The 23,353-nt window shown below is 41.3% G+C and overlaps 1 protein-coding gene across 1 annotated transcript in view; it reads left to right on the top strand.

Moving 5' to 3' along the window:
• Positions 1-4,916: 4,916 nt before the first annotated feature.
• Positions 4,917-23,353, top strand: part of GREB1 (growth regulating estrogen receptor binding 1) — a 150,660-nt gene continuing 132,223 nt past the window's right edge. The window contains exon 1 of the mRNA XM_007063285.3: positions 4,917-5,027. The gene's annotated coding sequence lies outside the window, so the exon portion shown is untranslated. The remainder of the gene's footprint in view (positions 5,028-23,353) is intronic.

Below are 23,353 nucleotides of genomic sequence, written 5' to 3'. Positions count from 1 at the left end.
TGGGTACTGAAGTTAAGATGACTGGTCTGTAATTCCCCGGATTGTCCTTATTTCCCTTTTTTTAGATTGGCACTATATTTTCCCTTTTCTAGTCCTCTGGAATCTCTCCAGTCTTCAGTGTCTTTCCAAAGATAATTGCTAATGGCTCAGGTATCTCCTCAGTCACTTCCTTGAGTATTCTAGGATGTATTTCATCAGGCACCGGTGACTTGAAGACATATAACTTGTCTAAGTAATTTTTAACTTGTTCTTTCCCTATTTTAGCCTCTGATCCTACTTCATTTTTACTGGCATTCACTATGTTAGACGTTCAGCCGCTACTAACCTTTTTGGTTAAAACTGAAACAAAAAACACATCTAGCACTTCTGCTATTTCCACATTTTCTGTTATTGTTTTTCCCTCCTCACTGAGTAAAAGGTCTACCCTGTCCTTGGTCTTCCTCTTGCTCCTAATGTATTTGTATATATTTTTTCTTGTTACCTTTTATGTCTCTAGCTAGTTTAATCTCATTTTGTACGTTGGCCTTTCTAATTAAAACATACTTATTTTATTTGTTTATATTCATCCTTTGTAATTTGACCTAATTTCCACTTTCTGTAGGACTCTCTTTTTGTGTTTCAGATCATTGAAGACTTCCTGGGTAAGCCAGAGTGGTTTCTTGCCACATTTCCTATCTTTCCTACACACTGGAATAGTTTGCTCTTATACCCTTAATAATGTCTCTCTGAAAAACCTCCAACTCTTTTGAACAGTTTTCCCCTTTAGACTTGCTTCGCAAGGGATCTTACCTACCAGCTCCCTGAGTTTGCTGAAGTCTGCCTTCTTATTGTGCTATTTTCCCTCCTACCATTCCTTTGAATTATGAACTCTACCACTTCATGATCATTTTCACCTAAGCTGCCTTCTACTTTCAAATTCTCAACCAGTTCCTCCCTATTTGTCAAAATCAAATGTAGAACAGCCTCTCTCCTAGTAGTTTTCTCCACCTTCTGAAATAAAAAATTGTCTCCAATACATTCCAAGAACTTGTTGGATAATCTGTGCCCTGCTGTGTTATTTTCCCAACAGATGTCTGGGTAGTTGAGTCCTCCATCACCAAGTCCTGTGGTTTGGATGATTTTGTTAGTTGTTTAAAAAAAGCCCCAGCTACTTCTTCCTGCAATCTGTTGATTATATAAATTTATACTACTTCAACCCATGTTTGTAATCTGAATGATATACAGTTCTCTAACTGGTTTATTAAGAGGATTAGGAAATTAAAGGCAATCCCATAAAACTGCAAAACAGATGAAAGGCATTTGGGCTGATTGTTCACTATCAATAATGGAAAATACTGATTCATATAAGAATAGATTAAAAAAAGGCAAGACTTCCCTATTACTCCAACATTTGAAGCACATGAAAAAATATACATGAACTTTTAGAAAAAATTGCCCTATCTCTGGGATAGGGCAGGATAGGACTGTGAAGTAGGGAGGCTTTAGACTTGATAAATTATCCTATTCTAACGCTGATGTCTTAGCTGTGTTGCTCAGGTTCCCTGCTGATGCTGGAGCTGTCAAGGCTAATTGTTCATACAGATGATGATTCATTTGGATTGGCTCAGAATTTCATGGCTGCCATGACAACCAGGGGGCTGTCTTAGGTGGCTGCAAACTCCACTCATCAGCCTGGCACACTTTAGTTCTACTGCTTGAGTTGGGAATGGAAATTACCCCTTCGTCATAGGGTGACCCTTGTCATTGTCAGTTTGGGTTTGGGATGTACTTATTCTGATGGGATTTGGAACCCATCTTGATGATCTGACATTGGAAGTTGACAGATCCAACAGGCTTTCAGACAGGTTTGAGGTAAAGTATTATTCATCCCGCTGACAAATCTGTTGATGGTTTGATAGGACTTTTTAATGATCTTTTGTCTTCTACTTTTGATTTGGTGCCCCCCTAAATGTCCTATCTATTTGCTATATCCTTGCAAGTCAATATGGTTTACAAATGACCTACAAACAGGTGTTTGCATGGGACTTTTGAAGCCAGCATTGCAAGATATTTACGTGCCAGATATGCTAAACATTCATATGCCCCCTTCATGTTTTGGCCACCATTCCAGAGGATATGCTTCCATGTTGATGACGCTCGTTAAAAAAAATGCATTAATTAAATTTGTGACTGAACTCCTTGGGGGAGAATTATATGACTCTGGTTCTGTTTTACCACATTCTGCCATATATTTCATGTTACAGTAGTCTCGGATGATGACTCAGCACATGTTCGTTTTAAGAACACTTTCAAGGCAGATTTGACGAAATGCAAAGAAGGTACCAATGTGAGATTTCTAAAGATAGCTACAGCACTTGATCCAAGATTTAAGAATCTGAAGTGCCTTCCAAAATCTGAGAGGGACGAGGTATGGAGCATGCTTTCAGAAGTCTTAAAAGAGCAACACTCCGATGCGGAAATTACAAAACCCAAGATAGCAAAAAAGAAAATCACCCTTCTCCTGGTGGCATCTCACTCAGATGATCTAAATGAACATGTGTTGTTCCGCAGTACTTTGGATTGTTATCAAGCAGAACCCATCATGTTCTCTGGAATGGTGGTTGAAGCATCAAGGGACATATGAATCTTTAGCGCATCTGGCTTGTAAATATCTTGCGACGCCAGCTACAACAGTGCCATGAGAACACCTGTTCTCACTTTCAGGTGACACTGTGAACAAGAAGAGGGCAGCATTATCTCCTGCAAATGTAAACAGACTTGTTTGTTTGAGTGATTGGCTGAACAAGAAATAGTACTGAGTGGACTTGTAGGTTCTGAAGTTTTACATTGTTTTATTTTTGAATGCAGTTATTTTTTGTACATAATTCTATATTTGTAAGTTCAGCTTTCATGGTAAAGAGATTGCACTACAGTACTTGTATTAAGTGAATTGAAAAATACTCTTTATTTTGTTTTTTTACAGTGCAAATATTTGTAATAAAAATAAATATAAAGTGAGCACTGTACACTTTGTATTCTGTGTTATAATTGAAATCAATATATTTGAAACTGTAGAAAACATCCAAAAATATTTAAATAAATGGTATTCTATTATTGTTTAACACTGCGATTAATCATGATTAATTTTTTTAATTGCTTGACAGTCCTAATATTAGTGATGTTTCCTTCAGGAGGACAGGATACCAGAGGCTTGTAAAGAAGCTACTGCAAGGCCACGGCTGAAGAAACCAACCCTTGAGGCTATCAGATTAGTTACTCGATATCCAGTCTCCCATTTCTGGGGGAAATCATTGAGACAGCTATGACAGGGCAATTGTGGCCATTTCTTCAACTCTGATTTCCTTGACTTTAGTCAATCAGGTTATAGGCCTCAGTATAGAGTAAAAAGTACACTATTTGTATTAGTTGATGATTTGTTGCCAGCACTGAATGAAGATAAAGAGTTCATGCTGATTTTTGTTTTTTAAATCTGTCAACAAATTTATGATCTATTTGATAGACTTTACTGACTTGCTCAGAGAGGTGGATGTTGCTATGGCAGGGGTAGATGGACTCTCTCTAGAGTGACTCTGGGGTATATTTCTGTGAGGACCCAGAAGGTAGCTGTGAACAATTTTCTCTGCCCCAAGGGCTGTCTTCTGCAGTATGCCATAGAGAGCTCTTCTGTTCAACATGTATATGAGGCCAATGAGAGAGTTATTCAGGAAACATGAGATATCTTCAGTATTCTGATGACACATAACTCTACATCTTCATCATGTCTGACTGGAGCAAAGCAGTGAAGGAAATAACCCAATGATTTTATCCAGATTTTTTTGTAAACCTCACACTGGTCACTTGAAGTAGCTGCCACACATTGAAACTGGGAAAAATGACAACAGGCTGAGAGAGCACATATTCAATGTAGGGACAAGAAATTAGAGGACTTATTGCTGTGTTTTCTGGACCTTAAAGCTAGTGCTGAGTGTCAGTAAGAGGATTGTGAATAACTTGTTCCAGAGTAGCAGTCGTGTTAGTCTGTATTCGCAAAAAGAAAAGGAGTACTTGTGGCACCTTAGAGACTAACCAATTTATTTGAGCATAAGCTTTCGTGAGCTACAGCTCACTTCATCGGATGCTGTAGTTCACGAAAGCTTATGCTCAAATAAATTTGTTAGTCTCTAAAGTGCCACAAGTACTCCTTTCCTTTTTGTGAATAACTTATGACCTTTAGGGGAAAAAATGAATAACAGGTTTTTAATCTTAGGGAGTTGTTTGTATCGTCAGTTTATACTGGTTTAGATTTTCAAGTCTATCTTTGCAATGAAAAAGGTTAGTAACTTTTTTCAAAAATGGCAAAGGTAAACATACAGCATAAATAATATGCAAATTGGATTTGTGTGAAACTAGACGTCCACAGCTCTCGCTCTAAATAGATACCATTTGTACAGAAGTTTGAAAATAATTTCCAAGTGACAAGTTTTGTCTAGTGTGAATGGGATAGATCTCTCTCTCTCTCTCACTCACACACACACACACACACACACAAATCAGGTCAGAACAAAGGCTGCCAGTTCTTCAGAAGATTTTCTCAAGTCTCTGTTTTCTCTTGCACACCTTCTCCCCCTCATAACTCTTTGCTTCCTGCAGCTGCTGAAATTGCCCAGATCCTAAATCTAAATAAGGCAGGACTAGTTGGGAAGATACCATATGCAGTGGGAAGCAGGGGTGAGGATGCAAGGCACTGGGGAGGGAAGGGGGCTGGCTTGTGCTCTTGAGCCCCAGGGTAGCTGATGGTGAGAGATGGCTTGTTGAGTTGGAGTGCATACAGAGCTTGAGTTTGTGGATGGGAAGGAGGGGGCAGCAGCAGGAGGAGGAGGAGGCTGAGACTGGGAGGGGAGGGAAGGGGGGGAGAGAGCAGCATCTCTATCTTTCTCTCCAGTCTACGTTGCTAACAGCAAGGGGAGGCTCAGACTTCCCTAATATCCATCATCCCCTGCTCCCAACGTGGTCACAGAACAGGCAAAGCAACAAAGAAGGTCTCAGAGGTAAGGTCCCCTTCAACTTGCAAATCTTGTACAGTCTGCTCAACAGAAGGGAAAGCAGCAGTAGCAGCATAGGGAAGAGACTAACAGCACCTAGGAATAAGGGTGCAGGGGAGAGTAGCTGGGAGCTCCCTAACAAGAGGAGTGAGGAAGTGTGGGCAGCAGTAACAGAGTAAGGGGGGAGAGGGATTCAGGTAATAAATTAGCAGGAGCTGGGAATATCCAGGATTGAGGAGCTTGTGTCCCAGCCCCCCAAACAGGAGGAGGAGGAGAGATGGTGGGGACAGTTGCACTATTAGGGCAAAAGCTATCGCACCTGAAATAGAAGGGACAAATTCGTAAAGCAGGAACCTGAGCTATTGTCAGCTTCTTTGTAGACGGGGCTTGGATGAAGGCAGTGGAAATAAGAGTACCTACATATGGGAGACCTTGTTCCCATTTCCCTTATGCTCTGCCTTGCTTTTTGTTTTGCTTTTTTTTCTGGGTGTAAGGCTAAGCTCTTCAGGCAGAGACCATCACTTGTTTGGTGTTTGTACAGAACCTATCACATTGTGGACACTACTGGAAGCAAGTAATAATAATATAGGAGTTTGTACAGAAATGTCCTGAATCCTATCAGGAACTAGGCAGTTGCAAGGGAGTCCAGCATTGTTTTGTGTCTTATGAATAAGGTTATTTGGGGATTTTATTTCCATTTTCATTATGAAACACTGCAATCAGAATAAAAAAGTAGTGAATCTGGAATCTTTGTGCCCCTTGATAGTTCATCTGCCCCCTCCTCACTCCAAGGTTTTAGGGAAAGGTTGAAACCAACAAGTGGCCTCATTTTGTAACCCAGGAATGGGAGAAATGTGGCAATTAAAAGTGGCATAACTGTAGTAGGTTGACTTAGATGCGAGTCTAGGATGATGGAGTCATCACTTTCCCTTGTCTTGCGAAACCTTGGGAGGGTGGTACTGATTCTGATTTCACTTACAGCAATGTAAATCCATTGATAACTGTGTAAGTATAAGTTTCAGGCTTGATGTTGCTTTGTTTCACTGTCAGATCTTTCCTGTAATCTGTAAACACAGAGGCCAGGAGAAGAGACAAGAGACACAATTCACAACAATGGGGCTTTTCTTTCACAAGCTTTTATGACTGTATTAATTGTTATTTCAGGACTCAAAGTTTTATTATCCCTTTAAAACAATAAATATGTGGATGACTTTGGGCTTGATCCTGCTTCATTGAAGTCAGTGGGAGTTTTGCCATTGATTTCACTTGGAGAACAAGATCAGGTCTTTTTTTAAGATATACCTTTTTTTGTTTTTTTGTTTAAAGCCCTCTCTTGTTTTGTGAACAACATTCTGCCTCTTTTCCAGTGTCCAAACCCTTATTAAATAATTTTTTGGAGGTTTAAAAATGGTGAACTGCTTTTCTAACAAAATAAAAATTGCTGTATACAAAATTGCTTTTAAGTTGATTGCCAGTTAACTACAGCTTGGATTTTTTTAGAAATTGAGTGTCCTGACTTTTGAAGGGTATAACTGTGATACATGCGTAAAAAATGCTAAGATAACATTAAGGACATGTCTTAAACCCGCAACCAACATGTAAGTTCTATCTGTTTCTACTTGGACTTAATGTGACATTACCTAGTTAGACTGCAGTTAGCTGTGCAAATTGGCTTTGTGTGAACAGTGCTCCACAAAGATGATTTTATTGATGTTGCAGCTCAGATGGACCTGATCCAAAGCTCCTGGAAGTCAGTGGAAGTCATTCCATTGGCTTGGTGTGTTTCAGATCAGGCCTGTGGTATGAAATCTACCTCTGATGGGAGAGTCCATAAATACATAAGCAGAATAGAATGCGTTAAGGATGGAATTTTACTAATTTCTCTGAACTTCCTTGCTTTGTGGATTTCAGCTGGAGACAATGTTACCATATGGAGTCATTTGTTTTGTTGTTGTTCAGTTATAAATACCTGTATTCCATTTATTGTGTAAAGAGTACATACCCTTCTGAAGATTTTTTTCTTTTAACTTGACCTTAGATCTATTGTCTATTTGTGTGTTTAACGTCTCATTAAGGAAGTTAATTTTTTGACATTCATAATCTTTGAGATATTACAATATTTCATAACAATAAATAATCTTGACTTAGTATTATATGAATAGTGTTAAAATTATGTGAAAAGTCACCTCTTCGTATGAATTAGCCATTTAAAATTTTTTTGGTGCTGTTGGGTTTCTTTTAAAAATCAGAACATATTCCATAATAGAGGCTAATGGCATAAAAAGGTTTTCATTAAGAAAAGTTTCCAATTATTAGTGCCAAAACACTTCCAAAAACTAGTAAACTACATTTAATTAAATTTTGTTGTTGTTTGCTGTGTGCATGTTTGTGTATGCATACAGTTTAAATACAACCATTTGAAATCCTGGACAGAAAAAAACCTTAGAAAAAAGACTACTGGGATTTTGATATCCCATTTTAGTCCAGAGCAAACTTATCACTGAGTGATGAACTCCCAAAAATGATGCTTTCTTATAAAGGAAATACTGAAAAATCCATAAATATAGTAGTGATAGTGAGCATACTTATTTTGGGGGTGGGGGAAAATTCTTTAATTTCTATTGTTTGTGATTCTTCTAGTGAACACAAGTCTGAACAGTGAATGGTATGTGATCTGTCACTCCTTTGTTACCTTAATACAAAATAAAGCATTTGCTTGTTTTTCAGTTGTGCTGTTATTTCCTGTGAATAATCATCACCATCAATATTCATAAAAAGCCTTAGTGTGTGTATATATGTGTGTATATATAAAAAAAGAATCACAAATTTTACTCAAAATAAAAATTCCTTGCTTTGTCTGTCTTAGATTGTGTTAGACTGTTGCTAACTATTCAAAGCTTCTACTACAAATATTTATTGCGGAATATAGGCTTTTACAATCTGAAACTGGGATGGGAGAGGCAACCCTTTGCAAAAGAAACTCAAATCTTTGTTAGCCAAAAGTCAGATTTTGCAGCGACCACAGTTCCTATCTACTAACATCCAGAGAAGTTCTGACAAATATATCTTTTTTTCTTTTTGCTTTGTGTAAACACTGTTCTTCTGCCATAAGCATAATACTGTCTTATTGTTTCCATGTTTGTGTTCATGTGCTGAATAAAGAAAGTTAGCAATCTATTTAAGTAGTAACATTACCAATGGCATGTTTTTTCAAAAAATAATAAGGGCGAACTGGCATTTGGACATGGAGAGTCTTACAGAAAATGTAATATTTAAAAAAAAACATGAATACTGGCAGAACTTTATATGGTGGCAATACTTTAACCTCTTAAAACTGTATTAACAGTTGTAAAAGCAATCTATGGCAATGTTAGATGCTTTGTGTAATTATACAGTATGTGTAAATGAAGGAAAAATTATATTTATAGACAATATTTGAATGCGTGTTCATAAAACAATGAGTAGTAAGGGAGAATTGTCATCAAGAAGGCCTTTAAAGGTACCAAAGAGTAATTTGAATGTTTTCCTTAAGGAGTTCATCCTTATATTAAAATTCACTTTTAAAAATGGCTACCAGTAAAGTGGCAGATTGTTTTTTATGTTATCCCTGTTGATTTCTAAAGCCCTTTAATAAGAAGATCCTGGTTCTAGGCCAATGCTCTTTCTCTGTTTTCACAAAGAGAGGGGAGCGAAATGTGTGGATTCTGGGTTTTGTGGGAGAAAAAGGAAGTATCAGCTCCACAGCATTTCCCTCCTTTCCCCCTGTGCCTGCAGAACCTCCACGCTCCTAAAGTACGTTTGTCAATAAGAATAATAGGCCAGATTCTGCCATGACATACATTATGTGCAGATTCAGTGTCTTTAAAGAAGCAGTTAAGTTACAGTCTAGTTTCTATTATACATGTTACTGAACACACCATAATTTATGATTTATTGATATAGTGCCTGATTCAAGGAGTATTCCCATCACTTCAATGGGATTTGGATGAGGCTCACAGAGAGAGTTTAGAGAGCTGAATCTGACTCTGTCAACTGGAAATCTAGTCTATTTAAAAATAAGTTTAAAGTATCATTTTTGTGATTTGGTGATCATTTTCCTGTGTTATTTTAAATGTCTCTCCTCCCCCTCTTGCTGTGCACAAAATAAAGGTTAAACTGACCAGACACAAAGTGCTATCATATGCATAAGTAAACAATCTGGATAAAAATAAAAATAGATTTAATCTTACATGTTACTTAGGTGTCTTAATCCTAATCATTTTAGGTGTTACTTATAATAACAGCAAATAAAACATTTTCATACATAAGTGTGACTTTAAAATTAAGTTACCTTTGTATTACTGTTGTTTTCACTTGTAGAGACAATGGAAATGTTGTTTATTGTGATTAAAATGTGATGTGTGCCCAGCCTTATTTCCAGAGAAAATGTTTGTGACTAATAAACTGTTTTGAGAAAGACAGTTTAATAAAAGGCCTGATCCAAAGCCCACTGATATCTTTCTATTGATGTCACCGAGCTTTGGTTCAGGCCATAAGTGTTTAGATATCACAGAGATGAGTGTTCTTGTGAAGACATGTAGAGAGACAGATGTAACATGAGGTGTGGTCAGTGCTCCTGCCACCTCTGCAAAGCTACTCACTGTTGCTCCCTCTTGAGGGGACAATGCAGCGAAAATTCTGCAAGTTCAAATATGCTAAACTCTCCCCAGACTCATTTCGGGTCATTGCTTTTTACAAAATAAAAACAACCACCACCAACAACAACAAAGGCATATATTGCTATCGCATGGCCTTTCACTGTTGTATCCCTCATTCTGCCATATTCCTGTTCTTCGTTTATCATTATTACTTGCTGTGTAAAAGCAGAACATGGTGTTCTCCTTGGCGGGAATTGTGTCCCCAGATCTATATGCAGATCTCCTGTTGTTCCATGGAGACTTGAATGGTGAGAGACTGAGCGAGAAGGTGACAGGCCCAGGAAGGATGTGTGTCATGGTCTGTGAAAATGGATTCAGAGGGACCATGTTTCCTGGAGGGAATGCTATGGATGTGACACTGAGATAATAAGTGCAGTTAGGCTGGAACCAGCTCAGGCATGTGGACAGAGCAGTCCACGGGGTTTAATAAAGTTTCACTTGCTTAGCTTAACATGCATTTAGCTTCACTCATTGTGAATGAAATGTGGTGGCAGTACGTGAGTTGTGAGTTCTCTGAAGTGCAGCAGCTGGCAGTGTGAAGCCATGGATTTGGTCTGAAGCCCCAGATTTTGCACAAACCTAGCCCAACAATGGACCTGGTGGAAGGAGGAGTGTGAGTGTATAGCTCCTGGCCATGCAGGAGGATGACAACTGCAGGAAAGTTAAAACTATTATTTTATCTTGTTGGGGAACAAAGCAGAGAGGTCTGCACCATTCTAAAGCTCACCACTGCCTCAAGCCCCACAGCAGCCCTAGGACCTGTTGCTCCTAAAAAGCAGAACAAAACTGTGGAACAGTTTTTACTAGATACCAGTCTGAAGGGGAGGGAGATACCCTTGTGTTTCTGCTTATGCACACTGGCTGCTATGTGCAACTTTGGGGACTTGAGAGACTGCCTAATTTGGAACAGAAACTTATGTAGACTCAACACCCAGCAAGGACCTACAGAGATCCTCACAGAACGGAGAGACAGAACCATCTGGAGGCCAACCCCACAGGAAGGGAGGAGACTTCACAGAGAGACAGTTTGCTAGATTCAGGAGACAGGGAGACAGAAAGTGGTCACTCCCAGTGTTGTTGCCTGTTCAGACCAAACTATCTCAATGACAGGCTAGGTAACAGGCTAAGTCAGTGGTAAAGACGAGCCTCCAACTTGACTATGTGCAAGCAACTCTGGCTGAAGGGACGTAGAGTGGACATCCAATTGTCAATTATTTGTTTTTAATGTTTATATTAAAATGTTTGTAAAATTGGGAAGATGTATCGTGATCAATGGAACTGGAGTCAGCAGGCCTATAATCCCTGGAGGAATGGGACACCAAAAAAGCAGGGAATGCAGGGTGTTAGGTTGGAAGTAACCCAGCCACATGGACAGAGCAGTGCACAGAGTTTAATAAAGTTTGTCTTATTTAACTTAACCTGCATTCAGCTTCATTTGTAAATGAAACAGGATACACATTATGCCTCGTGTATCCAATGTAGTGTACAAAGGAAAGGCTCTCCAATGGAGCCTTCTCCTTGAAGAGGGAACCTCAGTGTAGCTGCAGCCATGTGTGAGCCCCTGATAGTGCAGCTTCTTTGAAGACAGGGACTAGGGTCACAGTTTCTGAAGCATGAGGCACAGCACCCGTATAGTGCCGTGGCCTTCCACTGATCCCACAGCCTATTCTGTGAGGGCAAACCAGCCCCCATAGTGAACAACCACAGTGGAACTCCATGAGGAAATCAGGCCCATTGTGACCACCATGATTGTAGCTGGAATCAGACTACAAGGTTTGGTGGGCTGGCTGCTTTGGTCTTTATCGTGCTCTTTCTTTAAAATGATATCTAAGGTACTGTTCCTGCAAACAAGCACATCAGTAACTGATCACACAACTGGCCTTATTGAGTTCATTGGGATTGCTGTATGGGTAAAGTTACTCACGTGTAAGTTTTTGCAGGATCAGGCCCTAAGATTTAGTCATTTTGATAGTTGGATGATATTTTTGCTGCTGGGTTACTGGGGGGCAGGGGGAGAACTTGCTGTGATTGATTAATATGGCTGAATATATGTTAGTGCGCTTCCTCCAGATGTTAGCTATTTAGTTTTGTTTATGAACAGGTTCTATGTTTGATCTGAATCTAATGTTGGTTAAGTAGTTCTTGCCCAAATTTTTACAAAATATTAGAAATATGACAGTTGTACAGTAACTTGTCTCAGTATGTCATTTATAGAATCTCCAAGCAAAATTATCTCAAACAGAATTTCCACAAACCAAGGACTTGATTCTACAAACCTTGCTCTTGTCTGCAATCTCTTTGAGTTAAATATGTTTTCTTGTGTGAGTAAAGGTTACTCGCATGAATTAGGATTGCAGCAATGGGCTGTTTGGTCTCAGTCCTACAAAGCTTTATGAACACGCTTAATCTGTGTGCTGGACTTCAGTTGACTTACAGATAAGCATATGCCTAAAACCACAATCTGGGCCCATATAAGTAATTTCATTTACAAGAAGACTAGATACATCAAGATAAAAAAAAACAAAAAACCTTTCCTATCTCATATTTTTTTAATTCGTTGAAGCAAAATTCCATTTTAATATTATTTATACATTTCCATTTTGTATACTTTATGATGCTGATCCTACAACCATTATGGATCTAATTCATTTTGAGTTGTATCTTGCTCCATGAATATTCCCACTCCAGTCATTAGAGTGTTTTATGGAGTAAAGTGTTACTTAGTGTGAGTATGGGTTTCAGAATCTGGCCCTTCTTGAATAAAGGTTGTAGGATTGATCTTTTCTGTTTCATTTTCCCTTTTACTCTGATTATTTTTTATTCTCCCTCTCACACATTGAGGCTTGTGTAACCATTGAACTATTTCTGATACTTTCCATTCTAATCAGTAGCTGTAACTCCACGTGACCATACCAGCCAGTAGCTAGAGAAAGTTACAAAAACAACTCTAATGGGAAAATCAAAATGTAGTCTTTCCTTCTTGAGTGAAAGTTCATCTGTGATAAATCAGTGCAAGGAATTCTGGCATAGTTTATCTTTCATGAATTAATTCCGGTAATCTCTAAGTATGACTGATAAGATGGCTTCCTTAAATTTGAGATGAATTGATTACACTGTCTGCCAACTGGCTATTTGTTCCTTATCCCAAGACTGTTGTAGGCTTCCATGTCAGTTTTAATATTCAACCTCTGTCCTGTTTCTTCTGCCATCTGTGGCCATAGGAATTAAGCTAAGTTTAAGGATGAAGAAGTGTTAGAGAGCTACTCTGGGTAAAAATCTTGTTCCCTGTTTAGTTTCATTTGTTTGTTTTGAGGCGGAATTGGGAGGAAGAGTTATAATCTTCATTATATCACAATTGCCCCAGTGCAAACATAGATCCTCAGCTTGTGTAAATTGTCATATCTCCATTTGAAGTCACTGGAGCTATGACAGTTTACATCAGCTGAGGAGCTGCTGCCCTTCCCCACCATGACAATATTAGACTCCTCCTTTGTTATTGAACCACCTTCTTTGATGCAGATATATTTTCACAATTTAAAAAACAGAATATTCTTTATATTTAGCAAAGTGCACTAATGTTAGTCCACTAGTATTAGCGGAGTGGAAGCATTAACAACTTTGAAATAAAATGTACATACATGAACACACATAAGTCACATCCATGTCAGCATCTAAAGGGCAACAGAAATCACTTTATAAATATACATTATCCTAAATTAAAAATGAAACAACCAACTGGAGATCACTAGTGAAATGAAAATATTTTCATTTCATTAGTAAAATAACTTTTAAAGCACTTTATATACATTAGTGAAGTAAGTCCCATGAAACCCCTCTGAAGAACTGTGTTAAGTACTGTCTGCAGTTTGCATATTGGAACATAAGACTGGAAGGGACCTCCTTGGTCAATGAGTCCAGTGCCCTGCTTTTGCAGGCAGCCTGACTGGCAAACTGAGACCTTGTCTGTGCAGGAAAGTCCCCACCTCCCCACTTACCTTCTGAATTATAGCATCCACACAGCTTTTTCAAAATAAACACACAGCATTCTGAGCAGGTATCCCAAGGTGTAGTGTTCTGCCACTAGGCTCAGAGCATTATGGGTTATGGTGCATTGTGGGATACCAACTGGAACTCTGTGATTTGGGGGTCAATGATTCCTTCCACAATATCCCATAATTTGTCTGACTTTTGTTGTCCAGAATAATTTTCAAACTGTTCCAGTTTCAAACAAATGTTTAACAGCTGTCAGGCAGCAGAGAGGAAGAACTACTGAGCACCATGATCCTGGCCATTATTAATATGAATAGAGTGCTCCAGAGGCATTGGAATCAGGCAGGCAGGTGACTATGGAGGAGATGGAAGTTCACCATCATGATCCCATGATTCTGCTGTAGGAGAATGAAACCAGTTATATCTGCATGACTGTTTCCTGGACCAGCTTGACTCAGTGGTGTGCCACTTTTTGATGCAGCAAAGCAGCTCCAACTGGTAGCACAGGATAATGATGCAGACCTGGGATGACCAGCATTGTCTGCAGAACTTTGGGATGTGGAAGGACACTTTCTGGAAACCTACAGAGAGCTCACCTGGAGCTGTAGCACCACACCACTAACATGAGAGTCCCCCTCAATATGGAGAAGTGTGTGGCCATCACTCTCTGGAAGTTGTCCACCCCTGGCTGCTGCCAGGCAGTAGCTAACCAGTTTGTAAAACAATTGTCAGGGTTGTTGTCATGGAGGTGTGTGCTGCTGTTGAGAGGGTGCTAATGCTCCAGATCATAAAACTTGACAATGAGCAGAAGGTTGTTGATGGCTTTGAATGCTTGGGGTTCCCAAATTGTACAGGAGCCAGTGATGGGACCCATGTGCCTATTATTTGTCCCCCCACCCACCAGGGCTTGGTGTACATCAACAAAAATGGGTATTGCTGCATGGTTATGTAAGGCCTGGTTGATCACCGTGGCAGGTTTATTAATGTGGGGTGATCAGAAAAGGTCTGTGTGGCCAGAATCTTTAGAAACTCACATCTGTTTTCTGCAATGAAAAATGGAACTTTTACTCCCCAAACCACTATGAACATTATTGGTGGTATGGTTTCAACTGCTATTCTGGGAGATCCATCCTAGCTGTTGATTTCCTGGCTTCTGAAGCTTTGTTATAGGGCAGTTGGATAAGGGAAAAGAGCTATTTAAGTGTACCCTGAATAGCTGCAGAAGGAGTGTGCATTTGAAAGATTGAAAGGAAGGTAGAAGTGTCTGTCTCATAACAAGACAGGAGGCTTTTGAAGGATATCTGCTTCATGTTATGGCTGTTTGCTGTGTTTTGCACAATATTTGTGAGAGTAAGGCAGACAGCTTCGCTAATTGTTGGGAGGCAGAGGTAGAGACACCTTAATGCATATACCTTGAATTGATCTTATTAGGAAAGGATGTTATTAGGGAGAGCTGGACCTTAATGAGTGCAGCTGTAAATAATAAATTTTGATTTGACACACAAGACAGTGCAAATTTGTAAACTAAAACAGTGCTGCAATAGCCAAAGTACAGGCTGACCACACTTTTGTGCAGACAGAATCACCAAAATGTGTGTGTGGGATTGTAGCTGTTTTCTTCATCTGCAAACAAAATGGCAGATGAAATTTAATGTTGATAAATGCAAAGTAATGTCCATTGGAAAACATAATCCCAACTATACATACAAAATGATGGGGACTAAATTAGCTCTTACCCCTCAAGAAAGAGATCTTGGAGTCACTATGGATAGCTCTCTGAAAAGATCCACTCAATGTGCAGCAGCAGCCATATAAGTGAATAGAATGTTAGGAACCACTAGGAAAGGGATAGATAATAAGACAGAAAATATCATAATTGCCACTGTATAAATCCATGGTACACCATACCTTCAATATTGCATGCAGTTCTGGTGACCCCATCTCAAAAAGGATTTATTAGAATTGGAAAAGGTACAGAGAAGGCCAGCAAAAATGATTAAGGATATGGAACAGCTTCCATATGAGGAGCGATTAAAAAGATTAGGACATTTCAGCTTGGAAAAGAGATGACTAAGAGGTGATATGATAAAATCATGGCTAGTGTGGAGAAAGTGAATAAGGAAGTATTATTTATTCCTTCACATAACACAAGAGCCAGGGGTCACCCAGTAAAATTAATAGGTATCAGGTTTAAAACAAACAAAACACAACACACAGTCAATCTGTGGAACTCATTGCCAGGGGATGATGTGAAAGCCAAAACTATAACATTGTTCAAAAAAGAATTAGATAACTTCATGGAGGATAGGTCCATCAACAGCTATTAGCCAAGATTTTCAGGGTTGTAACCCCAGGCTCTGGGTGTCCCTAGCATCTGATTGCTAGAAGCTGAGAGTGGACAATGGGATGAATCACTTGATGATTGCCTGTTCTGTTCATTCCCTCTGAAGCACCTGGCATGGCCACTGTCAGAAGACAGGATACTGAGCTAGATGGACCATTGGTCTGACCCAATATGGCCATTTTTATGCTCTTTGCCTTGGAGGGTGGAATGGCATGAGAACTCTGTTGCTTGCAATTGGGGAAGTGAAAGGGATCTGCCCACATCCTGTGTTCTCAATAGACTGCAGGGCAGGGGTTAGGTTGGGGTGTTACACATGAGCACAGTGCAAGAATGTTCTGCTAACTTGTCTGCTTTAGCATCGTGTCCAACATTTCTGCATCTCCCTTTCTGTGTCCAGCTGGTCTATACACACTCATCACAGCTTCTTGGCATATTCTTTGTTTTGCAACATGATTCCTTCCCTCTCTTCCTCTGTTGGGAGCCATTCATGAGGTCAGCAAACCTCTCTTGACCTTTCTCCCAGCTCACCCCTCTGTGAACCATACCATGTGCTAGGAGAACAGAGAAGTCAAAGAAGTAGTTACCCTACCAGTATTATAGCCACCATGGAATAATGCAACAATGTCCTTGTTCAATATCGCATAGATAACTTGCTTCAGCTGGGGAAAACAAAGCTGCAAGTAGCAGGCCAAATCTTTCTGATTCTGGCCAGCATGGACTCTCAAGCAACCTCAGCGATATTAACCATAATTTAAAAACTTTGGACATTGGCCTATCCTTGAAAATCCTTCAGCTGGATGTTGAAGGCCTCTGAGCTGCTAAACCTTCCATTCTTCAGTCCCTAGCCTCCAAATATAACATGGATGTAATATGCCTTCAAGAGACACATGCCAGCTTCCTTTCTGCCAGTTACTTTAACATCAAGGTTATGACCCTGTGAGTTGCTCTCTGCATAGAAAACATGGCTTTTCTACTTATGTTAGAGGAGATCTTGCTGACACAAAACCTCTGCCATCTTATTCAAACTTCTGTGATATGTCTGTGTCTACACTACAAAGTTAAGTCAACTTCCTGTAAGTTGACATCAAGCTTCCGATTTAAGCAGTTCGATCTTGTGTGTCCATACTACGCTCATTGTGTTGGCATAATGCATCCTCACTAGCAGCGCTTGCATTGACTAACAGATAGCTATGGGTAGCTGTGGGTAGCTATGCCACAGTGCACGTAGCCAAATGGAATTTTGGGTAGGGCTTGCAATGCCTTATGGGATCATAACATTGGCGCGGCTGGTTATAGGAACATGGCATTAGCCTCCCATGATGCACTTAACTTACTTCCTCCTTCCCTGAAATGAACATCAAACAAACCAAGACTTTTTTTGTGTGACTTTTTTTCGAAAGCCTGGGTTAGCCGTGCAGATGCCATAGCACAACAAGCATGGACTCCGCTCAGCTGTCCACTCTTGTGAGCATTACAAACATCTCGTGCCTTATCCTGCAGTATTTCCACAGGCGAGATAGGAGCCACCGTGAAGAGCAATGCAATGTCATGCAAGCAGCCCTACTGCAAGCCATAGAGTGAAACAATTCGCAGTTGCTGGCGACAGTCATGCATTACCTGAACATGGTTGAGTGCCGTTTCTGGTCCCAGGAAACAAACACTGACTGGTGGGACTGGATTGTTATGCAGCTATGGGATGACAAGCAGTGGCTGAAGAACTTTCAAATGTGTAAGGCCACTTTCCAGGAATTGTGTGCAGAGCTTTCCCCAGCTCTGAAGCGCAGCAATACTAAAGTGAGAACTGCTCTGACAGTGGAGAAATGAGTGGTGATAGCTCTGTGGAAGCTTGCAACACTAGACTGCTACTGGTCAGTGGGGCATCAATTTGGAGTGGGTAGATCTACTGTGGGATCTGTTGTGATCCAAGTTTGCAGGGCTATTAACAGACTTCTGCCAAGAAGGGTAGTAACTCTGGACAATGTGCAGGACATAGGGATGGTTTTGCCACGATGGGGTTCTCTAACTGTGGTGGGGCAATAGACAGAACGCATATCTCTATCTTGACACCAGACCACCTTGCCAAAGAGTACAGAAACCGAAAGGGATACTTTTCAATGATGTTGCAAGTGCTGGTGGATCACAGGGGCCGTTTCACTGACATCAACGTGGGATAGTCAGGAAAGGTGCATGATTGTGTGCATCTTTAGGAACACAGGTCTGCTCAATAACCTGCAAGCAGGGACTTTTTTTCCAGAACGCAAAATAACCTTTGATGATGTTGATATGCCAATCGTGATCCTGGGAGATCCAGCCTACCCTTGCTCCCATGGCTCATGAAGCCATACACCAGCAGACTGGACAACAGTAAGGACCAGTTCAGCCATAGGCTGAGCAAGTGCAGAATGGTGGTGGAATGTGCCTTTGGATGTTTAAAAGGTCGCTGGCAGTGTTTGCTTACTAGGTTAGACCTCAGTGAAAGCAATATCCCCATTGTTATTGCTGCCTGCTGTGTACTCCATAATATCTGTGAAACAAAGGGAGAAAAGTTTCTGCTGGGGTGGGGGTTGAGGCAGATCGCCTGGCAGCCAATTTTGAGCAGCCAGATACTAGGACAATAAGAAGTACTGACAGGCTCTGAGACTCCGTGAGGCTTTGAAAACCAGTTTCAGCAATGAGCAAGGGTAATGTGACACTTATCTGTGTTGTTCCTTACCAAACTATCCTCTCCATTGCATTTTCTCCCCTGTAAACTCCACTCCCACCAGCCACTGTGTGTGGAATGAATAAAGAACCTTTTCTCCTCAGTACATTTCATCTTATTATGCTCACAAACACACACAGATAGCAAAGAAAAATAAGATAGCAGTGTGAGGGGAGAAACAAGGACAGCTTGCTTACAGATGCACTGCAATAACAGTCGAAGATCTAGGAACGGGTATCTTCTGTTCTTTCTAACCTCCCCTAGTGTTGAGTGCAAGGGATACTGAACTCTCCTCTCGCCTGCCTCATAGGACATTTAGGGAAGGACGATTGAGAACTGGGCGATGATGGTAGCAAGGCTGTAGAGGGAGTCTACCACCCAGCTGCCTTTCTTGAAGATCACCCCTACATGTCTGATTGCTCCTTCAGAGTCTGCAGCATTTCATCCTGTGTGGCACGCTCCTGTTCCCTGCATGTTCTCCTGACCTCCCTGTCCATGGCCAGGTTCTCGGACAGTGAAATCCTACATGCTCTGAGCTCCGTCTTTTCAGTCTCAGAGACATGCATTAACTCATTGAACATGTCCTCCCGAGTCTTCTTTTTCTGCCTTCTAATCTGGGAAAGTCTCTGTCCTGGTGTGGAGGATGCACTGACAGGCAAGTTTCAGCTGCAAGGAATGCAAAGCACAAGGGTACCATTGACAGTGCATACATTCGCAAAAAGAAAAGGAGTACTTGTGGTACCTTAGAGACTAACCAATTTATTTGAGCATAAGCTTTCGTGAGCTACAGCTCACTTCATCGGATGAAGTGAGCTGTAGCTCACGAAAGCTTATGCTCAAATAAATTGGTTAGTCTCTAAGGTGCCACAAGTACTCCTTTTCTTTTTGCGAATACAGACTAACACGGCTGTTACTCTGAAACCAGTGCATACATTGTTTCTGGTGTAAGGTTGATTTTTTTATTAAAAAAAAAACCCTTAATACACTTCAATGCAAGCCACAACATAATCACAACTGCTGGCTATTGCAAGGGTCAGTTTGCTGCTCCAGCCATGGTGAGTAAGGTCATGAGGCATGGGCAAGAGGTCTTGTGCTGCTGCTTTTGTGAAGACATCCTTGGGAGCACAGTTTGGCACTTGAGAAATGCCCTCTTTCTCCTAGCAGCCTGGATGGTGCTTGAGGACAGGCACTAGTATAAAGCCCCCAAATAGTTTGTTTTTTACAAAGGCGGCACCAGGTAGCCGTCTCCCCTTTTTTTCAATGCTGCTTCCCTAACAGCAATGGCACGTTAGGGAAAGCGTGGCTGTGTGATCCAGATTTCACCAAAGGGGGGCAGATTGTTGAATTGTTTGCGGTTTAAGGGCTAGCATTGAAAACTTCCCCCGTTTCCCCTAGGTGACCCTATGCGATATCACTCTCCTGAGGTAACAGAGGGGGCAAAGGAGCAGATGCTGCAAGTGTCTGGGTACAGACCTGGTCCTTATGCTGCTATGCTCTGTGCTGCAATGAGGCCAGCACAGTTAATAGTGAAGGCGCGGGAAAGTGTCCTACTGTGGTAGAAGAAATAAGGCAGCCTTTCCCTGAAACCTTCTGCAAAGGATTGCAGAGTACCTCCATGAAAGATCTCCATGGAGGATTCCTGGGCCATCCCTGTGCACATAAACAGTCTTTTTTGGGGAGCACCCTCTGCGTAGCTGGAGCGGCCACCGACACCCACGACATCTTTTTTGTTCAGATTAAACATAAAAAATAACATGTAACCCCTACAGTTATTTGGAAATGTGTACTCACTAGAGGTGCCTTCCCCGGCATCATGCTCGGCCGCCAACTGGTCCTGTGAAGGGATTGGACCAAAGGTTAAGGAGAATAGATCCTTCGCTTGCCTGCCTCCCATCCTCGTCCTCCTTGTCAACAATGTCCTCCTTGTTGTTGCCCAAGGTCACCCAGGATTCCTGGGTGGTATCCATGCTGTGTTTTGGGGCAGTGGTGGGGTTGCCACCGACAATCGCATGCAGCTCATAAAAGCGGCATGGCTCTGGGGCAGAACCAGAACGACTGTTCACCTCCCTTGCCTTCTGGTACACTTGATGAAGGTCCTTTATTTTCACGTGGCACTGCTGCATGTCCCTGGTGTAGCCCTTCTCCCCCATTTCTCGCGTGATCTTGGTATAGATGTGAGTGTTTCTTCTGCTGGATCGGATCTGTGCCTGCACAGACTCTTCTCCCCACACTGCAATAAAATCCACCACCTCCTGTGTACTCCATGCTGGAGTACGTTTGCAGCCTTGAGTCTCCATGATCAGCTGTGCTGGCGAGCTGTTCACATTGATCAAACAGGAAATGAAAATTCAAAAGTTCCCAGGGCTTTAACAGGGGAGTGGCTGTTTCCTGTGTACCTGGCTGACATGCAGTGGAGTTGAAAGTGCTCTCCAGAGCAGTCACAGCAGAGCACTGTGGGACACCTCCTGGAGGCCAATTCATTCGAATTACACAACACAGTGTCTACACTACCCCCATGTCAACCCATGGATGTGGAATCAAGCGCTTCGCCTCTCACAGAGGTGGAATACAGGTGACGTAGGTCAGCGGAAGGGACTCGGTAGTGTAGTTGCATACATTATTACATTGGCTTAATGTGAGTTCCATTGACTTAAGTTTGTAGAGTAGACCAGCCCTGAGAGTCAGTCATTTCAGTTTTCAGAGTAACAGCCGTGTTAGTCTGTATTCGCAAAAAGAAAAGGAGTACTTGTGGCACCGTAGAGACTAACCAATTTATTTGAGCATGAGCTTTCGTGAGCTACAGCTCACTTCATCGGATGCATACTTCTGCAGTTTCCACAGTATGCATCCGATGAAGTGAGCTGTAGCTCACGAAAGCTCATGCTCAAATAAATTGGTTAGTCTCTAAGGTGCCAGTCATTTCAGTGTGGCAAATGTGTACAAACCCTCAACCAACCCTAGCCTATCCCAAGTATTCTTCCGAAGCTCCCACAATCTGCCATCTATGTTGGAGATTTTAATAGCTACCACACCACCAGTGGATACAGAGAGCCAGGTAAAAATGGAGTTGGCCTTTTGAAATGGGCCTTACTCTATGATCTTTATCTCATCCATGACCCAAAACAAAGGGGTACTTTTCATTCTGCCAGATGGAAGCAAGACTACTCCCCTGACTTCACATAGACCACCGGCATGGGCAATCATCCGCTTCAAGCTATAAACAGTGTATTGGAAAACTTCCTAAATAGTCCATATTGTCTGATCTCTACCAAAGATGGAGTAACCATAGCTATTGTGAGTATCAATAAAAATCCTCACTGGAATGATAAGAAAATAAATTGGCCCAGCTTTACACAATTCAAAGACCTCTGTATTATTTGTATCCTCCACAGTATCTCCATGTTTATATGCGGGTCACAAAAGCCATCCACAAAGGTGCCATGAAATCAATTTCAAGAGGTTGTTATAAGATCTGCGTTTCCTGGCCTGATGAGGAATGTGCAGAACCCCTCAAGCAATTTAAAGGAAGTACATTGCCATGCATATTTTAAGACAACTTGAACAGAAGAGCAAGATGGGAGCAGGCCATCGTGGAACTAAACACAGCATGCTACCACAGAACTAAACACATTAGGATCCACCCAAAAAGCCTGGTGCTAATCAGAAAACTTGCTGCTGCTCAGCCACCTTCAGCACAGCGCCATCACCCAGTTTCTCCAAATAGCATTGCTACCCACCTGATATATGTCACAAAGGCAGATAAGGACAAAGAGTTTGAAGGAGAAGTGAAGAAAAAATAGTGTGTCGATACAAAGAGTGCACACCTGAAACTTAAGAGGATCTCCAGCCTTTCACCACAGTTGAAATAAAAAGGGCAATTAAAACACTGAAAACAGGTAAAGCCTATGGGTTTGATAATCTCTCCCAAATTCCTGAAGAACCTGGGATAAATTAGCAGACAATGTCTAGGTAGAGTCATCAAGGAGAATAAAATACCTAAGATCTGGTGTAGATCAAAAGTAACAGCCTTGCTAAACCCTGAGAGAGACTGTGAACAAGTGACCACTCTATCTTTTTGCGGGGCTGCATGTAGAAATTACTTGAAATGCTTGTCTCTCAGAGAATTCCCCCCACTGTTGATGATATTGTGAGTGTAGATCAAGCAGGTTTCAGACCAAACCGCAGCACCTGTGATCAAGTGCTGGCACTCACTACCGGCATTGAGAATGGGTTCCAGATCAGGTAGAAGACAGGTGCAGTATTTTATTGCTGCATATGATGCAATCTTGCATACAGGTGTACTGTACAAATTGTCAATGGTCCTACTGAAAGTGGGTAGTAATGGCTGTGGAACTGTTAAGAGGCTGCTGGTTCCAAGTTTCACTTGGATGAAAAACCAGCTCCCCTATGTCTCAAAACAACGGTTTACCTCAAGGCTTAGTTCTAGCACCAACGCTTTTCAACCTCTTCACAAATGATCTTCCCAACACCTCTGCCAGGCACTTTATCTATGCAGATGGCATCTATCTGGCAGTACATGACCAGGATTTCAGTCACCTAGAAGAACTCCTGAATGGCGACACAAAATAGATGCAAAAGA

The sequence above is a fragment of the Chelonia mydas genome, chromosome 3 (genome assembly GCF_015237465.2).
Source record: "Chelonia mydas isolate rCheMyd1 chromosome 3, rCheMyd1.pri.v2, whole genome shotgun sequence".
Taxonomy (NCBI): Eukaryota; Metazoa; Chordata; order Testudines; family Cheloniidae; genus Chelonia; species Chelonia mydas.
This window is presented reverse-complemented; position numbering and strand designations above follow the sequence as displayed.